We start from the raw sequence: 23855 nt of genomic DNA, 5'->3' as shown, positions 1-23855 counted from the left end.
GGTTCTCTCAGCTGTGAGAGGTCAAGGCCTGCGTGGATGTGGAGCCAGACACACACCTGTTCACCCCAATGAGGATCTACAAAGCAAGGATTGCAATATACAAGTGGAGCCATGCAAGGACTCCGTAGGACTATAATGACACTAGGCCGGGTTGCATGCTGAACATGGCTCTGAAGGTGCAGCCCACTGGAAATTCTAGAGCAAACATGACAGAATGTTTCCTTCAGGATGTTGCTGCCTAGGGTTAAATGTTTGCATCCTGTCTACACCGGAATTTTCCGGTGTATGAGCTACTGTGTTTAAAACACATCAAGTGTCGATATACTCTGTCTGCTGCCATCCAAATGAGGATCCTCTGACCTCTTGTCTCAGGCCCTGTCCATGCACAAAAGTTGTACTGCTCTAACTAAACTGGTATTGTTAAAGCAGTACAACTCCCCCTCTCCCAATGTGAATGCAGTTATACCACTATAAAAATGTTTATACCAGAGATAGCTTTCACCCCTTCCTGCATGGGAATAGGCTATTCTGCTATAAGTCTCTTTTTCCTCCTGGGGGAATTCTGCACCACTGCACAATGCAGATTTTTGCAGAAATTAACGTTGTGCATGCAGAATTTCCTTTCCCCCACAGAAATGGACTGTAGTGCTGTTAGCCACCACTAGGAGCCACTAGACTCTGCAGAGCCCAGCTTGCACATAGAAGACGCTGCCAGGGGGAGGAAGAGGGAGCTAGAGCAGGGGTAGGCAAACTACGGCCCACAGGCCGTGTCCAGTCCGTCAGACGTTTGAATCCGGCCCTCGAGCTCTCACTGGGGAGCGGGGTCTGGGGCTTGCCCCACTCTGGCACTCCAGCCGGGGAGCGAGGTCTGGGGCTCGCCCCACTCCACGCGTGCCGTGGCTTTGCATGGGTCCCGGAAGCAGTGGCATATCCCCCCTCTGGCTCCTATGCACAGGGAGAGCCAGGGGGCTCCACACACTGCCCCCACCCCAAGCACCGCCCCCACAACTCCCATTGGCCAGGAACCACGGCCAATAGGAACTGCAGGGGCAGCGCACACAGCTGCCTGGCCGCGCCTCCGCATAGGAGCCAGAGAAGGAACATGCCGCTGGTTCCAAGAGCTGCTTGAGGTAAGCGCCGCCTGGAGCATGCACCCCTGACCTCTTCCTGCACCCTAACCCCCTGCTCCAGCCCTGATCCCCCTCCTGCCCTCCGAACCCCTCAGTCCCAGCCTGGAGCCCCTTCCTCCCCAAACCCCTCATCCCCAGCCCCACCCCAGAGCCCGCACCCCCAGCCAGAGCCCTCACCCTCTCTTGCGCCCCCAACCCCAATTTCCTGAGCATTCATGGCCTGCCATACAATTTCCATACCCAGATGTAAGTTTGCCCACCCCTGAGCTAGAGGGTTCCTGGCAGCTGCAGTTCCCAGCATGCCCAGAGGAAGGAGAGGGCGGTGCGCAGGAAACTCTGTGCAAGCCTGGGACTGAGCATCAGGCTGTTTCCCCCTCTGGACTCCTGGGCTCAGAGAGGGGAAGGTGGGGGGGGGCGGGTATCTGGGCAAGAGGAGGACCCATGACTGGGCTCTAGAGGGGAGGGGGTGCGGGTATCTGGGCCAGAGGGGCCCCATACTCAGCTCTGGAGGGGAGAGGAGGGAATGCAGGTAACTGGGCTCAGGGGGCCATGGCTGGGCTCTGGCCAGGGATGGGGTGTGGGTATCTGGGCTCTGGGGGGGAGGGGTTGTGGGTGTCTGGCCCCCCAGCTGGGCTCTGGGGAGGGAGGGCAGGGGGCAGAGAAACAGGAACTGGGTTGTCATAGAGGTTTCTTTAACTCTTTAGTCCTGGGGGAATTTTTGTGGGTGTTTGTATTTTTACTGAAATACTTGCTGACAGGTATTTTAAAATAAATTACCAAAATAATTGAAACTGGCGTGATTATGTACAGGTCTGTCGCATCTTACGCGCATTTAACATGCGCGATTGCAGCTTTACGCAATCGGCAAAAAAAAAAAAAAGAGAAAAATAACAATTTTAATACTGTACCTGTAGTGCGGAGGATTCCACCCGCCATTGAACTCAATGTAATTTTGACTATACGCGGTTTTCGCTTTACGCACTAACCGCGGAACGGAACCCCCACGTAAGATGAGACTCACCTGTAGTGTTCTTCTGACAAATATAATTTGCAGAACTTTAAAATATTGTGTGCAGAATTTTTAGGCACAGAATGCCCCCAGGAGTATCTTTTATATCGAACTAACTGTGTCCATGCTTGGGATTGTACCAATAGTACTATAACAGTTAAAAAAAAAGTCACATCTCTAACCAAAATAGTTATACCAATACAGAACAACATGTAGCCTTTTAGGCTTTCTTGCCCCGTTCTGATGGACAATCTGACTTCAGAGCCATGGTTCTTGCCATCACTGAGTAAAGCCCACATAAATGGGAATTTCCAGGTAAGCAGGTACTGTCTGCGTCACAGCCCTGTGAGCATTGTTAAGCAGCATTATTATTGTGATGATTATTTCATGTCCGGTCACTTTGGTGGCAAAGTGGATCATGCCATGCCCCCTCAAGTTCATTGGACATGGTTACACTTGAGGAATTTCAGGACCGTGGACGGGTACTGAAAACTCAGCACTGAGAGGAACAACTCGTCCTGTGTTGCACACACATTCGTGGAAACATTACGAATCCCGTATTTTTCCTCCCACCGCCTCACACAGGTTGAGTCACTTGCCATATTAACTGTCATTCCCGTGTCCATTCCATCTTAGTGAAACAAGCCCAGTGCTGACTCTGAGGCGATGTTTGAACAACAGCCAGCACGTGTTTTCCACCAGCGTTCTTGAAATAAGGAAAAAGCTACTTCCATGTACACTTCTGATCACTCGGTGTCAAACTCTGTGCTGTGCTTCGAGCATGGGCAGCCCAAGGGAAAGGCTCAGTGGCTTTAAGTCACCTTTGCACCCTCCCAATTTTGAGCTACCCAGAGGACTGAAACAACCCACAATGTAACTTAGGCAGCCCTGGTACCTGCTCTCCCTTATAGCAGCATCCTTGGCAAGGCCTACTGCTTGAGGCATAAGCCAGATGGGCTGTAGCAGAATGCACAATAGCCCCACCTCTCTGCAAGGGTGGGAGTCAGCATAGGGCTGCCTATGGCAGTCCAACCCAGTGCCTGTCCCAGGGAAATTCTCACATACCCCCTCGAGGGTTGTTAATGGCTCATATGTGCCATCATTGTGGCATACAGGGGGCCAGAGCAGCAGACAGCCACCCTCTGTGTTTCACTTTCCTTTCATTGCCTGTACTTCAAAGTCATTCCCATTACCTGCTTTGCACAGGATATATTTCTCCAGATGCGTTTCCTTTTGTCTCTCTCTATAGTCCCTTGCATTCTAAGTATTATTATTTTATGTAATTGGCTGTATCAAAAGAGCCCTTACATAACCACAGCCACCTCAGGCACACATCTTCAAACACATGGATGCCTCAGCTGTCTGTCAATTGCAATATTTTGCACATGACTGGGCTCAATCCTTATCCAGAAGTATTAAAAATAAAAAACACTTTCCAAATCATAAATTCACCACGCTCTGTGTAAGCGGGGAACCGGTTCCGCTATTGTGGGGAACTTTCCTGGCTTCTGCACTACCCCGGTGAAATGGGCTAGCGAAAGGATCTGAGTCCTCTCTCCCACTTCCTTTACCCAGAGGCCTCCCTGCCCTCGAGGACTCCCCTTGCTCTCTCCTGTCTGGCACAGTCCTCGTAACCCCAACAAGGCTGGGCCCAGGATTCCTGGGGGGCTCAACCCCCAACCCTGCTGTGGTCATCTAAGTCAGGGGCTAGGGCACATGTGTCAAACTCAAGGCCCGCAGGCCACATCCGGCCCGCCATACAATTATATCCGGCCCGCGAAATCGTTTTATATATCTGTTTTTAATGGCCCTGTGATATGACGCCCCAATAACACACACTACAAATCCCATGATGCAGTGCAATTGCCACCAACGGCAAGCCGCGGTTCAAGTTCGCGGTCTGTTGATGTATACAACGCTCATCTCAAATCAAAGCTAGACCCCAACAATGGCCAAGAGAAAAATTGATTCTGAAAACCGAGGCTTTCAAAGCCGGTGGGAGAATGAGTATATGTTTACTGAAATTGCAGGTAAACCAGTGTGTCTCCTTTGCGGGAGTAATATCGCTGTAATGAAGGAGTATAACCTAAGACGGCACTACGAGACGAAACATGAGAACAAATTCAAAAACCTGAGCGCGGGACAGAAGCTACAAAAGGTAGAGGAGTTGAAGAAGAATTTGACATCCCAGCAGACGTTTTTCACCAAAGCAAAATCACAAAGTGAAGCTGCTGTGAAAGCAAGTTTCATTGTGGCCGAAGAGATCGCCAAATCAGGACGGCCGTTTACCGAGGGGGAATTCGTAAAGAATTGTATGATGAAAGTGTGCGACGTCCTTTGTCCAGATAAAACGCGAGCGTTTGCAAATGTAAGCCTCAGCAGAAACACTGTTGCTAATCGGGTTTGTGAGATGGCGACTGATTTGAAAACACAGTTGATTGAAAGAGCAAAAGATTTTGTTGCATACTCCCTTGCCGTGGATGAAACTACTGACGCGACTGACACTGCACAGCTGGCGATATTTATCCGTGGTGTGGATTCCAATTTGTGCGTAACAGAGGAAATACTGGACATTAAATCGATGCACGGGACAACGAAAGGAGAAGACATCTTTGGAAATGTATTTCAAAGTGTAACCGACATGAAACTGCCGTGGGAAAAACTCGTTGGACTTACAACAGATGGCGCACCTGCTATGTGTGGTGAAAAAAATGGACTGGTGGGAAGGATGCGCTCAAAGATGCGGGAGGAGAACTGTGCCGGTGAGTTGACAGTGTATCACTGCATCATACACCAGGAATCGCTGAGTGCTAAAGTCCTAAAAATGGATCATGTGATGAACACTGTAACACAAACCGTCAACTTTATCAGAGCCCACGGTTTAAATCACCGCCAATTCCAGTCTTTTCTGCGGGAAATAGATAGCGAGTTTGGCGATATGCCATATCATACGGAGGTCCGGTGGCTAAGTCGGGGAAAAGTTCTCAAAAGACACTTTGAGCTGCGAGAGGAAATCTGCCAGTTCATGGACAGTAAGGGGAAAGACTGCACAGTTCTGCGGGATGAAAAGTGGAAATGTGAGTTGGCGTTCCTGGCTGACATAACGTCGCATCTTAGCGCTTTAAACCTTCAACTCCAGGGACGGGAGCACATAATAACCGATATGCATGATGCAGTGAAGGCATTTCAAGTGAAGCTGCGCTTATGGGAGACACAAATGCACCAATGCAACTTGTCTCACTTTCCCTGTTGCCAAGTAATACGGAACCAAGAAAGTGCCACAGTTTTCCCAAATGCCACCTTTGCTGAAAAACTCAGTGCGCTGCGCACTGAGTTCGCACGGCGCTTCAGTGACTTTGAGGCACAGAAAAGTAACTTCGAGCTGCTTCGCAACCCATTTGCAGTCGATGTGGAAACCGCACCTGTAGAAATGCAGATGGAGCTGATAGAACTGCAATGTAACGGGACACTGAAGGCAAAGTACGACACTGCGGGGCCAGCACAGTTCACTCGCTTCATTCCTGAAGCGATGCCGCAGCTCCGCCAACATGCGGCTCGAATCCTGTCCATGTTTGGCAGCACATATCTGTGCGAGCAGCTGTTCTCTGTGATGAAAATTAACAAAACGTCACACAGGAGTCGCCTCACTGATGAACACCTGCAATCGATCCTGAGAATCTTCACAACACAGAACCTAACCCCAAACATAAACGAACTTGTTGCAAAGAAAAGACTCCAAGTATCAGGCTCTGACTAAATAGGACAAGAAAATGGAATGTTATGATTTGTTATGATTATACTTTTGCTTTAAATTCAATTTTTTATTTATATTTTCAGATTTTTTAATATTCCAGCATGTACAGATTTTGAATGTATTGTATTGACAGGATATTTTTTTATGAAGAGCAAAATATTTTAAGTTGAAATGTATTTATTTTGGAATGATATCCTGTATTTTGGTTCATATTAATGGTTAAAAAACATAAATATTTAGTCTGTTAAATAAATGGTTATACTGTTCGGCCCGCGAGTTTTGAGTTTTGGCCCCCTGTGCAATTGAGTTTGACACCCCTGGTTTATAGCAAGAAATGTCAAAATATGCTGAGGTAACTTCTGTTCCCAGTCACCACTGGGTAAACCAGAAATAACTCACTGACATCAATGGAGTTACTCTGGATTTACTCCATCGTAATCATGAGGAGACTCTGGCCCTTTGTATCCAATTGTAACTGCTGAGGCAACGTAGACGGCCAGAATGCAACGAATGGACATTGAAGGTGGCCAGGACAACAAAGTTAACACCCCCTTTTGTGAAAAATATCAAGCGTTGTGAGCCTGGGTTCAACATTTCATCAGAAAACAGCCCTCCAGTAGCACAGCATTCCCAACGCCACCAGCTCACTACTGCCTCACAGGGTACTCTACAATACACACTCCTTATGGCTGTGTGTAGGGTGCATGCAGTGCTTGCCCTCTTAGCACAGGTATAAACAGCAGTGTAGTCATGGCTTAGGCAAGTAAAGACATGCCAGATCCCTTGGGGTATGTACCCTACATGGCTCGCTACATATCCAAGCAGGACCTCCTCCATCTACACTGCTATTTTTAGCTGCGTAGTGTCCCGTTGCCTGCCACTGCTGGAGCCTTTCCCGCTTCAGCAGCAGGGAAAGGCTCTGGCAGGGGAGAGGCAGTGGGAAAAGGCTCTGGCAGCTCTCCACTGCTGCCCCCCATACCCGAGCCTTTCACTGCCATGTGTAGCTACCCATCGCAGTGTGGACACAGCCTGCTTTTGCTGTGGTGGGTAGCAACACATACCCTACACTCTCCCACCAGTGGGGTGCACTGTAAACATAGCCACACCAATCCAATGAATCACCCAACTTTTGTACATCCTTTATCACAGGTGTCCCTACTGCCCTCCCAGAAAGCCCACTCTATCTGCTGTCAGCCTTAGAACAGTTAGGCAGTGTTGTTTATCTGGACCAAGGAGCCCTGAATCACAAACATCGACATGCGTAGGCAGCCTCGCTCAGCATCACAGCTCTTCAGCAGCAGGCTTTCTACTGGCGACCGACAAATGAGACAAGGATCAGGCTCGCAGGTTCTGACCCTGGCTGTGCCACAGAACTGCTGTGCAGTATTCAACAAATCAATTAAACTCACCACGTCCTTGTCTTTGCTAGAAAAAAAGGCGTGTTTCCGTTGTGTTAGTTAACCCATGTTAAAAATCTAATGTAGACAAGGCAAGCTGTAGTTTTACAAGTGTTACCTGGTTGAGGTAAACCCTAGGCTTCCCCACAAGAGTTACCACAACCAGGGCCGGCTCCAGGCACAAGCTGAGCAAGCAGGTGCTTGGGGCGGCCAAGGGGAAGGGGAGGCATGTCAGGCTCTTCGGTGGCAATTCGGCAGAGGGTCCCTGTCCCTCTTGGAGGGAAGGACCTTCAGCCGAATTGCCACCGAAGAAGAAAGCGGCGCGGTGGAGCTGCCGCCAATCGTGATAGCGGCTTTTTTTTTTTCTTCGCTGCTTGGGGCAGCAAAAACCCTGGAGCCGGCCCTGACCACAACCAGCTTCTGCTTGTTAAAAATACACCTTTTCCCCTAAGATGGCCATGGCCAGTGTTTCATATTACCTATTGGAAAAAATGGAGAGACCATCCCTTACCTCACAGATGTGTCATGAGGCTTAATTCAATGATGTTTATAAACTTGGACACTCTCAGACAGAGGATCCTACACCAGTAAGAATGAATGGTTATTCCAGTATTATAATCATTTAGGCTTTGTCTATACCAGAAAAGGTTTTTTTATACAAGCAAAGGTGTGAATTTCAAGTGGTATCACCTCCCTAAGTGCACACTTTTATTCCTGTATAAAACAGCCTTTCCCCCCATCCCATCCCCCTCCCCAGTTTATCTTATGTCAGTTGGGTATGGATTTAAGCTAAACTGAAAAAAGTCACTCCTATACCTGAAAACAAGTATCCACAGGGAGTTATTCAGTACAATGGGCAAAATTTGTCTACTTTGTGAAATGAACACAGGCTTTGAACCAGATCCTGGAGTCCCTACTTGGACAAGAGACTTTTGTCTGAATTACAAGGAACTACACCAACAGGCCCTTTGTACTTATTTCTTTTAAATCAGCATCCCTGGTTCTCTTCCCAGGAGGACTTCCTTATCTTTTCAGTAAATTTGAGGTTGTGCTTACAATGCCAATATTGGCACTGTATCTTTAATACAGATCCAGCTTTATTACTCATGGAGCAAAATCTATCTAGAGTTCTTATATGACCACCATTACCACAGTCTCTCAACACCTCCCAATCTTTAATGTATTTATCCTCATGCAAGGTAGGGCAGTTTTAGTATCCCCATCTACAGACAGAGAACTGAGGCACAGAGAGATTAAGTGACTTGCTCAAGGAAGTCTGTGGAGGAGCAGGGAATTGAATCTGAATTTTCAGAGTCCCAGGCTAAGACACTAGCCACTGGACCATCCTTCAATACCAAAATTTGGAAGAAACAAAACACTTCCATTAAAAAAAAAAAAAAAGTTAAGTACACACTTATTGACTACCCCTTATTGTGGAGCTTATATTCCAAACATTCAGGTAGGTGGTTACAGCTCTTCTATTTTGTACACACACACTTTCTTTTTTTTTATATATTCTGTTTAATAACGACCTGGGGCCATTTGGGGCTGTTGATTAATCAGATCATCCTATAGAAATGAATGGACAATTCTGCTTAAGAATCAATGCTACAATACAGCCCATGGCCCAAGGTAGCCCCTCGCTGCATTCATTCTTAAGAATCCTTGACTGTTGGATGTTATCATCCACAACACCAGCTGGAAAGAATCAGTTGACTTCACTGTAAAATTGGTTTCTTTCCCTGAAACCCTTCTGACATTATGGAGCCAATCCTGCTCCATTGACATCAATTCCAGTTTTGCCATTGGCTGAAATGTGAGTATGGCCAAGCCCTAATGCTACTAGTTAGCCTCATTTTCATGTCTGAGTGCCCCTTAAAATACAACACCAAAGTAGCAAACAAAACAAACTGCAATAAAATTTAATATTAATTGTTCCCCTTGCCTTAGTCTTTGGTTTCTTCTGTAATCAATACCCTTCGATTAAGGCATTCTATTGCTTTATGTAACTGCTCTTTTGTAAAGCCAAAGTGGGTTATTTTTGAAATCTTCCACAGCATTGTTTGTTTGTCCCCTTCCAGGCTTCCGGCAAAGTAAAACTATGGCAGGTCAACAGAACAGCTTGTAGCAGGACACAGCAGCCATCACTGCAGATAAACAAGATATTTACAGTGGATTTGCATTGTTACTGCACCATTTTCTCCAGCCAGATATAAAAATTGAAATTATAACGAAAAGTCACTGTATGCTGTTACCTAGCGATCTTTCCCCTTCTGATGCTTTAAAGGAAACTTTAAGAAATATCTTAGCTGGGCGAAAAAATAATTAACAAAAGAAAGTTTAGTCCCTGATCCTGCAGCTTGTTATATGTGGACCAAAAGGGTCTGTCTGTACAGAGCACAATGCAGGCCCTGGGTCTTTGACCACAATCCTGCACACAACTGTGCACATTGTCAGAGCTGTTAGAGGGTACATGGGGCAACTGCCTCCTGGAGACCTTTAGGCGTGTGCGTGTAGCACCTTTTCAAGCCAACAAGTCTGGCCTTGGCTACATTTGCAGCTGTACAGCGCTGTGAGGTAAACCTGTCTTTGTGCAGCTGAGTAGGGAAAAGCGCTGCAGTCTGTCCACACTGACAGCTGACAGCGCAGTGGTGTGGCCACACTTGCAACATTTGCAGCTGTGTTGGGAGGGGTGCATTATGGGCAGCTATCCCAGCATTCATGTGGCTGCAACATGCTTTTCAAAACTGGGGGGGGGGGGGTTGTGACAGGGAGTGTGGGGGGAGAGAGAGTGCTTTTTGGAGCATGTCAGATCTCTATTTTGCAAGTTCTGAACTCCCGGCCCCCTGCTCATTCATTTACTCACTCAAAGCAAACTGCAAACTGTTTGCCTTTCTCTGTGGTACGAGCTTTGAAACCGGCACTTCTGCATTCCTGCAGCCGGTCACAACAATGGAAAGGATTGGCCACTTGTGGGCTGTAGCCCACGAAAGCTTATGCTCTAATAAATTTGTTAGTCTCTAAGGTGCCACAAGTACTCCTGTTCTTTTGACAAGGTGATTAGTACAGCGCTGCAAGCGTTTACACTCACACCATGAGTCGTAGCCACTCCGCTGCAGCTGTTATTCCTTTCGGAGATGTGGAGTACCTGCAGCAGTGTACCCAGGGAGATACAGCGCTGGTAAGTGCCCTGCCAGTGTGGACGGGGAGCAAGTTACAGCGCTGGGGGAGGCTTTACAGCACTGTAACTTGCAAGTGTAGCCAAGGCCTCAATGAAGGTGGCTCCACCAATGACAGGGGCGTCATTTGGGGTGGGGGGGTAGGGAAGGACTCTAGCCCCCCTCCTGAGTTTCATACAGGAGGTCACCCTGGCCCCAGACGGAGCTCTTAACTACACCAGCTTGAGTGTGATATGTGATGAGTTCGGAAGCTGAGCACAGCCTTTGGGGCAGGGAGTTTGGTTATAAACAGAGGCAGGGTGATTAAGATAACAAAAGGCTTGTCATTAAAGTAAATTAAGGATCGTTAGATGATCCTGAAAGCACTGCCAGGCACTCCAGTTAAAAGATTTTGTCTCCTCCCAATTTTGATATGACACCTAGAGAAGGGATACCAGTCACTGAAGGAAAAGGAAAAACCCTTGTGGCCCTCTAGCACTGTGTGCTCCCAGGGCCACCTTTTAAATACTGGCGTTAACAGGCAGGATGATTCTTATCCCCCCGCAAACTCCTGGGCTGACCACATACCATCTCCAAATAACAGTCAGCCAATAGGGAGGAGCTGCTTTTTACGGGTTTTTTCCCCCCACAATTCATTTTTAAATAAATTAATAAACTCACCCTTATTGCCGTCTCTAGCGGCTCCACAAATGACTGCTGGAGGAGTAGGAATGTCCCTCAGCTGGTCTCCAGTTCATCTAGTTCCCTGCAGCCTGGACTTTTAGGCTTGGAACCTCCGCCCCACAAAATAGAGGTGGTGCATCCCAGGGGACGGAGTGCTCCTGAAGCCCAGGCAGTGAGGGCCCAATTCACAGCATAGTGACTACAAAGCCTGGAATACCCCAGATGCACTGAGCCTCTGCACTTCTCCCGCCCCAAACCCACACTGTGGGAAGTGTTCCAGGGCACAGGTGGGCCTTCTGGAGGTGGGAGGGGGTGTGACCTGGGCAATCCTACATCCCAGCTACTCTTCAGCAACCACAAAGCCCATGAGCACACTGTAGCAGCTTTTTGGGCTGACTAAACCAACTCCTGGTAGCCAAGCTCAGGCGAGAACAAACCATTTCCCATTCCCTGCGCTCACTAGGCTTTGCACAGATGAACAGACCAAGTGGGGCCTTAGACTCCTCAGCTTTATTGACTATCTCTGCTGTGCACTGGCTAAACTCCCAGAGTCCTGTCCCAGCATTCACTGGGCTCAGGGTAAAACCTGGGAAGGAAACTCTTGCTTAGTCTCTGATTGCTTCAGAGTCCTGGTCAGGAACATGCAGGGAACATTCCCAGGACACTGCTGGGGACTTGTGTGAATGGCTATATCTTGTAGAGAGATTCTCTCAAACATGGCAGCCTGCTGCTTGTGTACTAGTTGTGAGAGTAGAGGCCAGGGGAATTAATAAAAGGTCATTTAACTCTCCCTCACTAACATATTTACTCTCCTCCTCCCACACTCTTAAGGACATCTGCAGAGGCTTTATCATCAAGTCCACTGCAGAGTAGTTATAACATGCCACACAAAGCCAGACTGTCTCTCCCTCACCCCAATTCACCAATGACCAACCAACTCTGTGACAACTCTGAATAAATCAACAAGAAGAGGCTGTTTGTGCTATTCTGGCAAATGATTAGAGTAGCCCTGATGCCATCATATTAAACACATGGAGCTCCATTAACTTAAATGGGGGCTCCATGTCAGAGGGTGGAGCACAGTGCAGGATCCGGGGCTATGTTTCTCTAGGGCTGATCTGAAATGCCTGTGACCTTTCCTACCAGCAATGGCCCTACCAGCATGAGCTCTGCTGATTCTAGAGGTAAGTTTCAGGTGACAAGAACATAACACAGCAAGTGGAATTTTTCTGTGACCTTCAATTCTCCCCTCTGCTGGGACACATTATTGCATTTTCACAACCTGAGCAAAGTCACCGTTCGCTGGTTTCATTTGAGATGACCATACTTTTGGCCAAGGTCCATTTCCTTCCCTCCAAAGCAGTAAGAGCGATCTATGACTCAGCCTTCAATAAAATACAGTGTGGACTATTCAAAAGGACATGCAACATAAAAATAAAGTTCCTAGAATATATTTTCTGGACTGGAATCTTTACAGCTCCTTTATTTATCCTGTAAAACACAACATACTGTTTCACCAATAGATTTACTTTGCACCAATATACATAAGTGCTATTTTTAAAGTAAAGTTTTCCCTATGATGAGAGAATCCAGCTGTTAAGGAACGCAGTGGACTGGAAATAAATATTGTGCATTGAAAGATGCCCAAATCCCTTAAGGGTAAAATCCTACCGACTTTACCCAGGACTCACTGAGACAACACTCCAAAAATCAATGAGAATGTTGCCTAAGAAAGGATCCCAGGTTAAACCAAACAAACTGTAGAGAAATGTGGGTCGGTGGGAGAGAAAGGGGATTGTCCTGGGTTTGAATTCACAAATCTTCCCCTGAAAATGGAGCATTTTTGATGAAGTTGGGCCTGGTGCATTTTCCGTTGTTTGGAGGTTTGTGGAAATGTCAACAGATGTATGTCCCCGAGAGGCAACCTGGTTCACTTGATTGAGCACAGGACTTGGAGGCAGGAACTCCTGAGTTCTCTCCCTACTCATGCCACTGAGTGGCCTAAGAACTGTTGTGTATTGCTCTAGCAATTCACAATAGCACGTTAGGCCTCACAACACCCCTGTGAGGTAGGTAAATATCCCCATTATACAGCTGGGGAAATCTACTAGACCAGAGCATCTCTCCTCCAAAGTTCTGCTCCTGATCTCACTGAAGTCAACCTTTCCACTGATTTCAATGGGCTTTGGATCTGGCTGCCAACCCTCTTAAACACACACACTGGGAGTCTTTCTGATTTGTCACACACGTCATTGAGAAAAATAACCAGTCTCCCAAGATTTTCCCCAAAATAGAAATTTTAGAAACGTGAAATCACACAAGATTAAATGGGGGGAAATGCTGCACGAATCCCCATGAAAAAATAATAATGTGGCCAATTTTGCATAACTCCAATGTCAGAATTTGGCCCTAAGTCTGATCCTAAAAATATTTCTAAAGTACACCTCTACCCCGATATAATGCGACCCGATAGAACACGAATTCGGATATAACGTGGTAAAGCAGCGCTCCAGGGGGGTGGGGCTGCACGCTCCGGCGGATCAAAGCAAGTTCAATATAATGCGGTTTCACCTATAACGCGGTAAGATTTTTTGGCTCCCAAGGACAGCATTATATTGGGGTAGAGGTGTATGTGAAATATGCTTTTTAAAAGAGGTAAACCAAGAGGCACTTGAAAGATCTCCAGGAAAAAAAAGTCTTTATTCTTCAAAGGTTTCAGTACAACCTCCGGAGTAAGCTTGAAGGGTATTTTAGATGTGCTTTCAGGCAGCAAAAATCCTTGTGTAACATTGAGTGAACTGAGGACAGTTGTCATGAAAATATCTTTCTGTGGCACTGGCTTTCCTTCCCCAGCTGTAATTGTGCAGCATAAAGCATATCAATGTCAAATCTCAATTACATTTAAGAAAAATAGATAGATTTCAAAGAGAAATATACTGAGTGGCTGTCACTCGAAATACATGGTAATGGTGCAATTTTCCAATTCAGGACTACTTATTCAATCATTTAGTAAAACAATTTGTGTGTTTGAGAAACAAAAAAAAATACCATGCAAAGCTTGGAAAGATGGGTGTTCACCTTCACTCAGGCCCTGAAGAGGGATGGAATAGCTCCCCTGAAGTCAACGGGACTATCCTAATTTACTCCAGGTTAGGATCTGGCGCAGAGAGTGGTGGAAAATGGCATGTTGAAAGCAACCAACATGAATAATGTGAGGAAAATTGCAACATAAAGAAAACTGAAAGACCATTTTTAGAGGCTTTTCTTCTTCCTTCTTTGGAAAGGTAAGAACTATACTCCAGATCTTCAGCTGGAGTAAACTGGCGTAGTCCCATTGACTTCAGGGGGACTGTATTGATTACACAGGTTGACGCTCCAGCCCTTTGCTAGTTGAGTGCATGCTCTGACACACTGTGAGTCCACCTAGGATACAACAGATAGTCCTTTTGTTGTAGCCTGGTGTGCATGACCAGGCTTTGGTTATGCTTCCTTTAAAATCCAGAGTGAAAACCTGACCCCAATGAAAACAATGGCAAAAATCTCATTAACCTCAGTGAGGCCAGGATTTCACCTCAGGCCTCCAACGGCAGTAATCGTGAGAGAGAGCTTGGTTTTCATAGCTTTAAAGCCATGGCACCATGGTGTTTGTAAGTACAGAACATTTTCTGGATTCTTCATTTCCCTCTTTTTATAGAGCAGTGAGATAAAACTGTATCATAAGGATTTTGTTATTTTTAAAAGCAAAGATGGATGCTTAATTTATGAAAGCCTCTTTGATTTGGTTCACAATGAGATGATTAGCTGCTCCTTGACCAGTAGGTGTCATTGTAATCAATAGAAAACACACCAGGCTCTTTGCTGGAAGAGAGCGATTTGTCCCCAGCAATCATAAAATATTCTGTTTGGATTTAAAGGATGACTATTTTGCTTCTAGACTTATATTCAGTTCATGGGGACAACATTGTTCATCAGAAATGCCAGCAGAGAGGAAAAAGGGTATAATGCATGGGTATAATTTCCTGGACTCTACTCTCCATTACAAATGTAGATATTATGCTCAAATGGGACTGACATGTTTTTAGATGCATAAAAAGAAAATCTGTTTAAGGTCCCAGATGATGAATATAAGCTATATGTGGAGTTGAAATATATCAATAAAGGCATTTTAAAAGAAATATTTGAAAAATCAATCCAGATCTAGCTAAACCCGAGTTCAGACTTCTGTGAGTGGTCTGTTACATCAGTTGATGTCCTTAACAGATAGAGAATGACACAGAGTGCTGGGAATCTAAGTAAGCATTTTAGGTGTTAGCAGTGTCTACAACTGTTGAGTTAGAACTGCTGCACTCTCAGCTCAATTCTTGTCAGGTAAAAAGTCTCACAGTTCCCACTGCACTGAAAGTGGAGCATACGCATTATGAGTCTGCCTCTGCCCTACCGAAACCATTTGCAAAACTCCCATGGATTCAGTGGTGCACGTCTGGGGCCTATATGTCCACACTTTACCCTGAGATCTGCTGATATCGGGCCAGGTTATATACATCAGAGGTCTCTACTGTTTTATTTTGGTTTGGTCCCATTTTGGAGATATCTGATCCTCAGATGGTGTAAAACATCCTAGCTCCATGAAAGTGAATTGAGTTACAGTGAATTAAACCAACTGATTTAAACTAGTCCAGATATTTTTCCAGTGTGTAATAAAGATCTCAAAGTGCACAAAGCTGTGGGGAGTTTTAATCACATGCGCCTGGCGCTACAGAATTTCTTGATTCAGAATTCATATATCTGAAATTTAACCGTATATTAATTGAGCACTAGCAACTGCATTAAATCTTAATCTGTCCATGGTTCTCTGCAGTGTAATGTGATGTGTTTGTGCATTGCTGATGGGCAGTAAATAAGAATGTTGAGAAAAGGAATGACTATAATCCTGGCTGTGCTGTAAATCTCACCTGCACTCTGTTTCTTTCATTTATTGATGATTAAATTGAAATGATTGGTCCAGGATGATTACCAGAGAGTTCTCCCTGTTTGAGACAATAGCAATATCGTGCTGAGAAAATACAGAAGATGATGGCTGGGGTGCTCCTCAGCCCAAAATACAGGGATCACCAAACAATTAAAGAGGATTCTCAAGTTACAACCCCTCTGCTGATATGGGCTCTCCCTCCTCCAAATCCAGTCCTCTCCTGCTGCCCCGCATCCCTGTACTTCTCCATTCCCTTCTTCCCTTTGCCTTATATTGATTTTTTTTTAATACTCTTTCTTTCCTACACTTCTTTCCTCCTGCTGCCACTGAAAAAGAATATCCTACTCGGTTATTGAATGTCTGGAGGTGGGAAGGGTATTTGAAATGTGGAGATACTGGATTCTACCTTTCTCATTGCAAGGAGCAGTGGGATATGCATATTCTACACACTGTGAAATATCCTTATAACTGCTATGCATATCCATGCACTCTCTTTGGGTACTAATTGCTCTCAGCCAATCAGAGCACAGGGATTTCCATTTGTAGGGTTACTGAGTGCAATTGTTATGCAAAGCATTCCTCCCCCACCAATCAAGCTGCATGGATTTGCATAATGAAATATAACAGTGCAGTTATGGGTCAGTAACTGCACAGCATCTCTGCACTCTATTGTTTGAGGCAATTCCATTTCTGTAGAACAGGAAATTCTTGGAATACTATTGTCTGCCTAGCTAGCCTTTCATACTATGTCATCATCCTCGGGTGGGAGCAGCTGTGAAACAATGAGGTGAAATCAGAGCCTTGTAATCAGTCTGCAAATAAGCTGCAAACTTGCACAGCTGATAACAGGCTATTCTCTTAACGATCCCTGATGAAGGGCCCTCTGGTGGTCAATGCCCCAGATTGGAACTCATCAGCAAAACTGGGTTCCCTCCTGGTTTTGCCATGACTCCCTGCGTCACTTTGGATAACTCATCTGAACTCTCTCGGCCTTAGTTCCCCAGCTGTAAAATGAGGATGGATGATAATACACCCTTCCTCCAACACTTTGTGTGTCTTGTCTGTATAGACTGTAAGATCCATAGAGCTCACAGTCACAATACAGACATGAGAAACAAATATTTGATGATAGGCTCTTCAGTTTAGCACACAAAGGTAACACGATAAAATGGCAGAAGCTGAAGCTAAACAAATTCAGACTGGAAAAAAGACGTATATTTTTAATAGTGAGGGTAGTTAACGCCTGGTACAACCAAGGGTTGAGGTAGATTTTCCACCACTGGCGATTTTAAAATTGATTGGATTTGTGTTATGCTCTAGCTCAACCAGGAATTGTTTGGGGGATATTGTATGGCCTGTGATATACAGGAAGTCAGACTAGATGATCACAGGGATCCCTTCTGGCCTTGGAATCTATGAATCTTCAGGTGGGGGTGGTCTCTTACTGTCCCCCTAAATTCAGCTATGGCCTCTAAGTGGTATTGTAATACAAACAGTAACAATCATTAATACTATGGCTGGAATTATTACAGTTATTTTCATACGCTTTATATTGATCTCTTTAAAACCACTAGTTTAAATAGAATTGGAGCAAACACAACACCACACAGCCAGTAAACCCACATGAACAGTATAGCGAGAGTAAAGGGCTCTCCAGGAGCCACAATCCAGTGTAAAATTCTATTTGTGATCTATTGTATGAAAGCTTTTCTTTCTGTCCCTGCAGTAAGAGTGACACACTCAGGGCTTTGGGAAAGAAAACCAGGAGGATGGGGTGAGGTGGGGTGGGGTGAGGTGTGTGCATCAGGTAAGGCGGCAGAGGAAATTTTGAAATTAGTATGCCATTTTGTGGCACTACGGAGTTGGCATTCACTGATAGGTCAATGGTCTCCACTCCAGCACTGCTGCAACATGGCAATCTCGCTCCTATGGAATTTTGCTAAGGGCATTGTTGCAGAAGAGACAAATTACAGATATGCTTCTAAATAACATCATATAGGCTCACTGCTTGCAGGGGGTTCAGAAGGGAGTAGTCAGAGACCAAGTACTGAAGAGAGGCTAAGAAAAATGAACTGACAGTGAGGACGTGTGTGGGGAAGGTCAACAGGAAGAGTAAGACAACTCAAAAGCAAAGGATAATCCATTTATCTAATTGCTTGGAGTTTTTTTTTTTTTTCAGTAAAGCCCAACTTGAACCTATATTATATGCAAAGATATATGTTGAGAAAGAGTACTGAATGTACACCTACCAGAGATACAGTGTGAACAGGGGCAGGTCCCCACCTAGTGTTAAGAGTCTGTGATGGCAGCACCACCTAGCAGTAAGGGGTAGGGGAACCTGGACCCTCCCACTCCATCAGGCCCTGACCCAAGAGCCCTACTTGCGTGCCTTACGGAAGATATCTGCTTCCTGTGGTCCAGTTGCCACCTTCCCTGCGTCTCTTTCCCTTGCAACATGGTCCACAGGCCTCTGCAGGCTGGGGAGCCCCAGTTTCATGCAGCAGTCTTCCTCGTGGGAATACTCTCCTAGCGTAACCTCTCCGTGGCAGTGCATGCAGGTCCGTCTCTCTCCGCCCACCACCTCTGCTGTTCTGAAGGGAATCCCTTTTATGCCCCTCTCCAACTAGAGCATGCCCAGCAGGCCTGCCGGGGTGGGGCTTCCCAGGCCCTGAGTTGTTCCTGCATCTCATCTCTCCAGTGTGGGGTTTGTCTACCCCAACACACACACCTTCCTTTGGTGTTGGCATTTCTGAGTCCAAGTCTTGCAGTACCCTATCCCAGGAAAATAAATCTGTATTCTAGTCTTTGTTCTCCAGCCAGGGCCGGCTCTAACTTTTTGGCCGCCCCAGGCAAAAAAGAGGGGGCACCACCCCCCCCCCGCGCGTGCCACGCCACTGTATCCCCGCCCCAGCGCCGCCAAAATCCCCGCCCCCGAGTGCCAAGCCGCCGAAGCCCCGCCCCTCCAAGCACTGTGCCATCCAAAGTCCCCGCCCCCTCCAAGCGCTGCACCGCACCAGCCCCCGCCCCCCCAGCACCGCGCCAAGCCCCCGCCGTCCGAATGCCAAGCCCCCACTCCCATCCAAGCGCTGTGCTGCGCTGCACCAGCCCCCGCCCCCCCCTCAGCGCCGTGCCGCCCAAAGTCCCACCACCCCGAGCGCCGCAACGTGGAAACAAAAAAAACCCCCTCCAGCGCTGCCCCAATGAACCAATAAATAAATAAATAAATAAAAACCCGAGTGCTGCCCTGCCCCAAGGTGCCGCCCCAAGCACATGCTTGGTCAGCTGGTGTCTGGAGCCGCCCCTGTCTCCAGCCTGGGGACTACATGGAAGGCATAGGTTTGTAAGGCCAAATACTGCCTCATAATCTAGGGGTTGGTGTCTTTCACGGACTTTAGCCAGTGAAGGGTGCATGGTCAGTTATGAAAAGAAAGGTGTTCCCAGCAGGTAATACTGCAATGCTTCTATGGCCCACTTCATTGCCAAGGCCTCTTCTTCTATAGTCAAGTAGGCCTTCTCTCAGAGAAATAGTTTCCTGCTGATATTGGATGTTCTTCTCAATCAAAATCTTAGCCTGCCCATAGCCCCATATCCAAAACTTCTTGACAGCAGCCCTAGCCCCACATCAAAAGCATTTTTATCCAGGAATGCATCCATCAGACGTTGGAAGGTGGCTGTGGCCCTATGAAGGCTGAATGGCATGGTCTTGAAATGGTACACGCCAAAAGGAGTTGCAATGGTAATTTTCTCTCAAGATCCCTTTGTTAGGAAGAAGAAAGAACAGGAGTACTTGTGGCACCTTAGAGACTAAGGGCTTGTCTATATTTACACGCTGGTTCGGCGGCTGGCAATTGAACTTCTGGGTTCGATTTATCGCGTCTTGTCTGGACGCGATAAATCGAACCCAGAAGTGCTCCCCGTCGACTCCGGTAATCCTTCTCGCCGCAAGGAGTACGCGGAGTCGACAGGGGAGCCTGCCTGCCGCGTCTGGACCGCGGTAAGTTCGAACTAAGGTACGTCGACTTCAGCTACATTATTCACGTAGCTGAAGTTGCGTACCTTAGTTCGAATTGGGGGGTTAGTGTAGACCAGGCCTAACAAATTTATTAGAGCATAAGCTAGGAGGATCTGCCAGTAGCCATTGGTCAGATCCACAGTCAAGATATACTTTGTGGCCCTCCAATCTCTCCAACAATTCATCAACTCGTGGCATAGGATATGCATCAAATGTGGATATGGCATTCACTTTTCTAAAGTCAATGCAAATCCAGGTTGTTGTATTCACCTTGTGCACCAAGACAACTGGATTCCACCACCCACTGTGGGATTCTTCTACCACCCCAAGGTCCAACATCACCTGCAGCTCCCAATATATAGTGTTCCACCTCTTCATACACGGGGACAGCTCTCACAGATTTTCCAGCTGGGCTGCATTGTGACGAGGTGACAAATCAGCTGGATTTGTCCAAGTCGTGATGAGAATAGAGAAGGGAAAGATCGGACCATCTGCAATATCCGAGAGCCCATTGGGATGGCTAGAGCCCTTCCCCCAAGGGAATCATGTCTGAATCCTGGATAAAGGAGCTTTGGAGCCCAGTTTTGGATACGGGGGCAGAGGGGGAAGAGGAGGACTTTATGAATAAGCTCTCCTGGTCTCGCCAGGTCTTCAGAAGGTTTATGCAATAAATCTGTCTCTCTTTCTTCTCAGATCTGCTAATCCATTGCTCCTACCTGGCAAACCACCTCTTACAACTTAGCCATTAATTTTGATTCTGAGCTGGGCAACAACAGCAGTACCCTGTCACCAGGCTGGCATTCGTGAGGGTGGGTGCCCCTATTAAAGGCCCAAGAGTATCGAGAGCAAGCCTATAAGAGGTTTTCCTTTGTGATGGCCCCTACTGTCTTCAGCTTCTCTTGTAGCTGGAGCTGGAGGACATACTACGCTGGGCTCTTGCTCCTCCCAGGTTTTACAAACGGATTCCAGGATCCCCCAGGGTTGTCTCCCGTATAACAATTTGAAGGGTGAGAATGCCATTGAGGCCTGGGTAACCTCACACACTGCAAATCGGAGGGGTGGTAACAAGCAGTCCTAGAGGCAAGGGTCTTCAGCCACACATTTTCTCAGCATTCCCTTCAGGGTACTGTTGAAGCATTCAACTAGTCATTCAGTTTGGGTGTGGTAAACAAATATTCTCAGAGATGTGATTTTCAGTAGCTTGCCCAAGTTCTTCATCAGTCGTGACATGAAATTAGTTCATACCCTGGTCCATTATTATTTCTTTGGGGATCCCCACCCTCACAAAGACCTGAGTTCCATTGTTAGGGTCACTGTGTTAGTCATGTGAAGCAGAATAGCCTTGGGGTACTGGGTTACATCATCCACAATTATCAGTGTGCGTTGGTGTCCACTTGTGCTCTTCTCTAGCAGTCCTATCAAATCCATGCCAATCCTCTCAAAGGGGGCGTCTACTACTGGCATCAAGATAAAGGGGGTCCTTGGAGTCCTCTTGGTCCTGCCAACTGACTCTTGGGGCAGAACATGCAGTAAACACTTACCTCTTTGTAGATGTCTAGCCAATAGAATCTGCTGTTGGTTCTCTCAAGGGTTTACTCTCTCCATAGGTGACCAGAATATGGAACCCAGTGCACAAGCTGAAGTAGCTCCCTCCCAAAAGGATGGGGTACCAGAAGTTGGCCCGGAACTTGTTGTCTGGTAGTCATGTACCAACCAGTAGAGTTGTTCCTCTCTCAACCTGAGGTGTGGCTATTTGTTGGTTTCATTGTCAGTTGATTACCTCCCCATTGACGGTAGCCACCTGTTCGTGTGCCAGACACAAGCTGGGGGTTTATTTCTGTTCCCCTAAGAAAACCCTGTTCTGAGTCACCCATTCCGTATCAAATGGTTTTGAGTTTGCTGGTCCCTCAGGGACACTCTTTGCAGGTTGTGAAGTTCCTTCCCCGGGTTTTCTCACACTCCTGCATCAGCCAGCTCTGCAGATCCAGCCTCTTGTCCAACCTCAGAGGTGTGGTCATTTCCCCTGACCGGGTCCCTCTCCCATACCTGCAAGACCTCACGGAAGTACTTCCAGTCACAGCCCAAGACCACCGGGTAAGCGAGGGAGGCCGCCAACCCCACACAGAGAGACTCAGTGTGGTTCCCCGCTGTAAGATGTATCACCTTCATGGAGGACAGGTGCACATCTCTGTGTATACACTGAAGGAAAATGGTAGCAGTTGGTCTCCCATGGGCCTCAACCAGCTTTTCCCTTATGAGGTCTGACTGCACCCTGAATCTATTAATCCCATCACTTTGGATTTATAGACCCTCAGTGGGACTACCATCTTGGCTAACCCCTGTTTGGGTTTATATTTTCCACCCCTTTGTTCCAGGCTCCTTCTGAGAGCTGCGTTCACATGCAGCACACGCTGTTCTAGCCCTCTTCACGGGCCAGTCCTATGAGGTGCTGTGGGAGTTGAGGACCCTTGGTACCTCCCAGAATCAGTGCAAATAGTCCACTTGGAGGTTCAGCAACATCTCTTCCATCACTCTACCAAATCATCTGCGGTGTGACAAACTTGACTGATGGCTTTTTTCAGGTCATTTAAATAAAAGAAATCACACCCCAACCACACAATTGTGTTTATACTGTATCAGCCAAGCTGAGCAGTTCAGCTACCCTAAAGGCAAAAGTAGCAACATGCAAGCAAGCCCACATATTCTGAGGCTAAAGATGAAGGTTAATTCTGGATTGTTTGAGGCAGTACCGTTAGCGAAGAAAGTACATTTCAAAACAGAACTTTTTCTTTAAAAAGATCTGTGTGGAAAAAGCTGGGAGTGGGGGGAGACAGGTGGGGAGGGTGCTTCCTCACATCCAAGATGGGCAGTGATCGGTCCATGCTGATGAGATGATTCCTAATTGCATGAGAGTGGCGCCTTGCCAGCAATTGGAGTGAAACCATAAACAAACAAACAAAAACCCCCCACAATATAGAGTGGTTGCCATTTATAGGGGCTTTACTGAATCATACTTTTCAACTACCCTGTTTCCCCGAAAATAAGACAGTGTCTTATATTAATTTTTGCTCCCAAAGATGCGCTAGGTCTTATTTTCAGGGGATGTCTTATTTTTCAGAAATGAAAAATGCCTTATTATCGGTGGATGCCTTATTATCGGGGAGGTCTTATTATCGGGGGGATGCCTTATATTACAACGAGAGGCAAAACTGTAAGTAGGCCTTATTTTCGGAGGATGTCTTATTTTCGGGGAAACAGGGTAGTTTAAAAGGGAACATAGTTTCTGTTTAATATATTCTCCTGGAATAACATATTATCATTGAAGATTTCTGTGTTTCTCTGGAGGGCATGATTCCTAGTGAAGCAGACGCTCAGTCCCACGCATATGAACATGCAGTGTGCCACTACTAACCAAATCCACCTTCAGATGGATTACAACTCTGTTAGAGTGGAAACCAAGGAGAGCAGCAGAATATAGCTGATTAGGCTGCTTGTTCCAGAGGTAGGAGGCAAATTCTGAAGACTTCCTAAAATCTCTTTTGACTATACAGGCCTGGCTCTTGAGTTTTTGCTGCCCTGGGCAAACTAGTAAATATCACCCACACAAAACAGTCTCTAAACATTTTTCTGCTCTTAATGTTTAGCTGCCTTCGAAGCCGGTGGCTGCTGTGCAGTTGCATTTGAGAAGACTCTATGCCACTAAGATTTTGTGGCCAGCCAGCCTGTGCTGTACAAGAGTCTC

Source organism: Malaclemys terrapin, chromosome 10 (genome assembly GCF_027887155.1).
Source record: "Malaclemys terrapin pileata isolate rMalTer1 chromosome 10, rMalTer1.hap1, whole genome shotgun sequence".
NCBI lineage: Eukaryota > Metazoa > Chordata > Testudines > Emydidae > Malaclemys > Malaclemys terrapin.
This window is presented reverse-complemented; position numbering follows the sequence as displayed.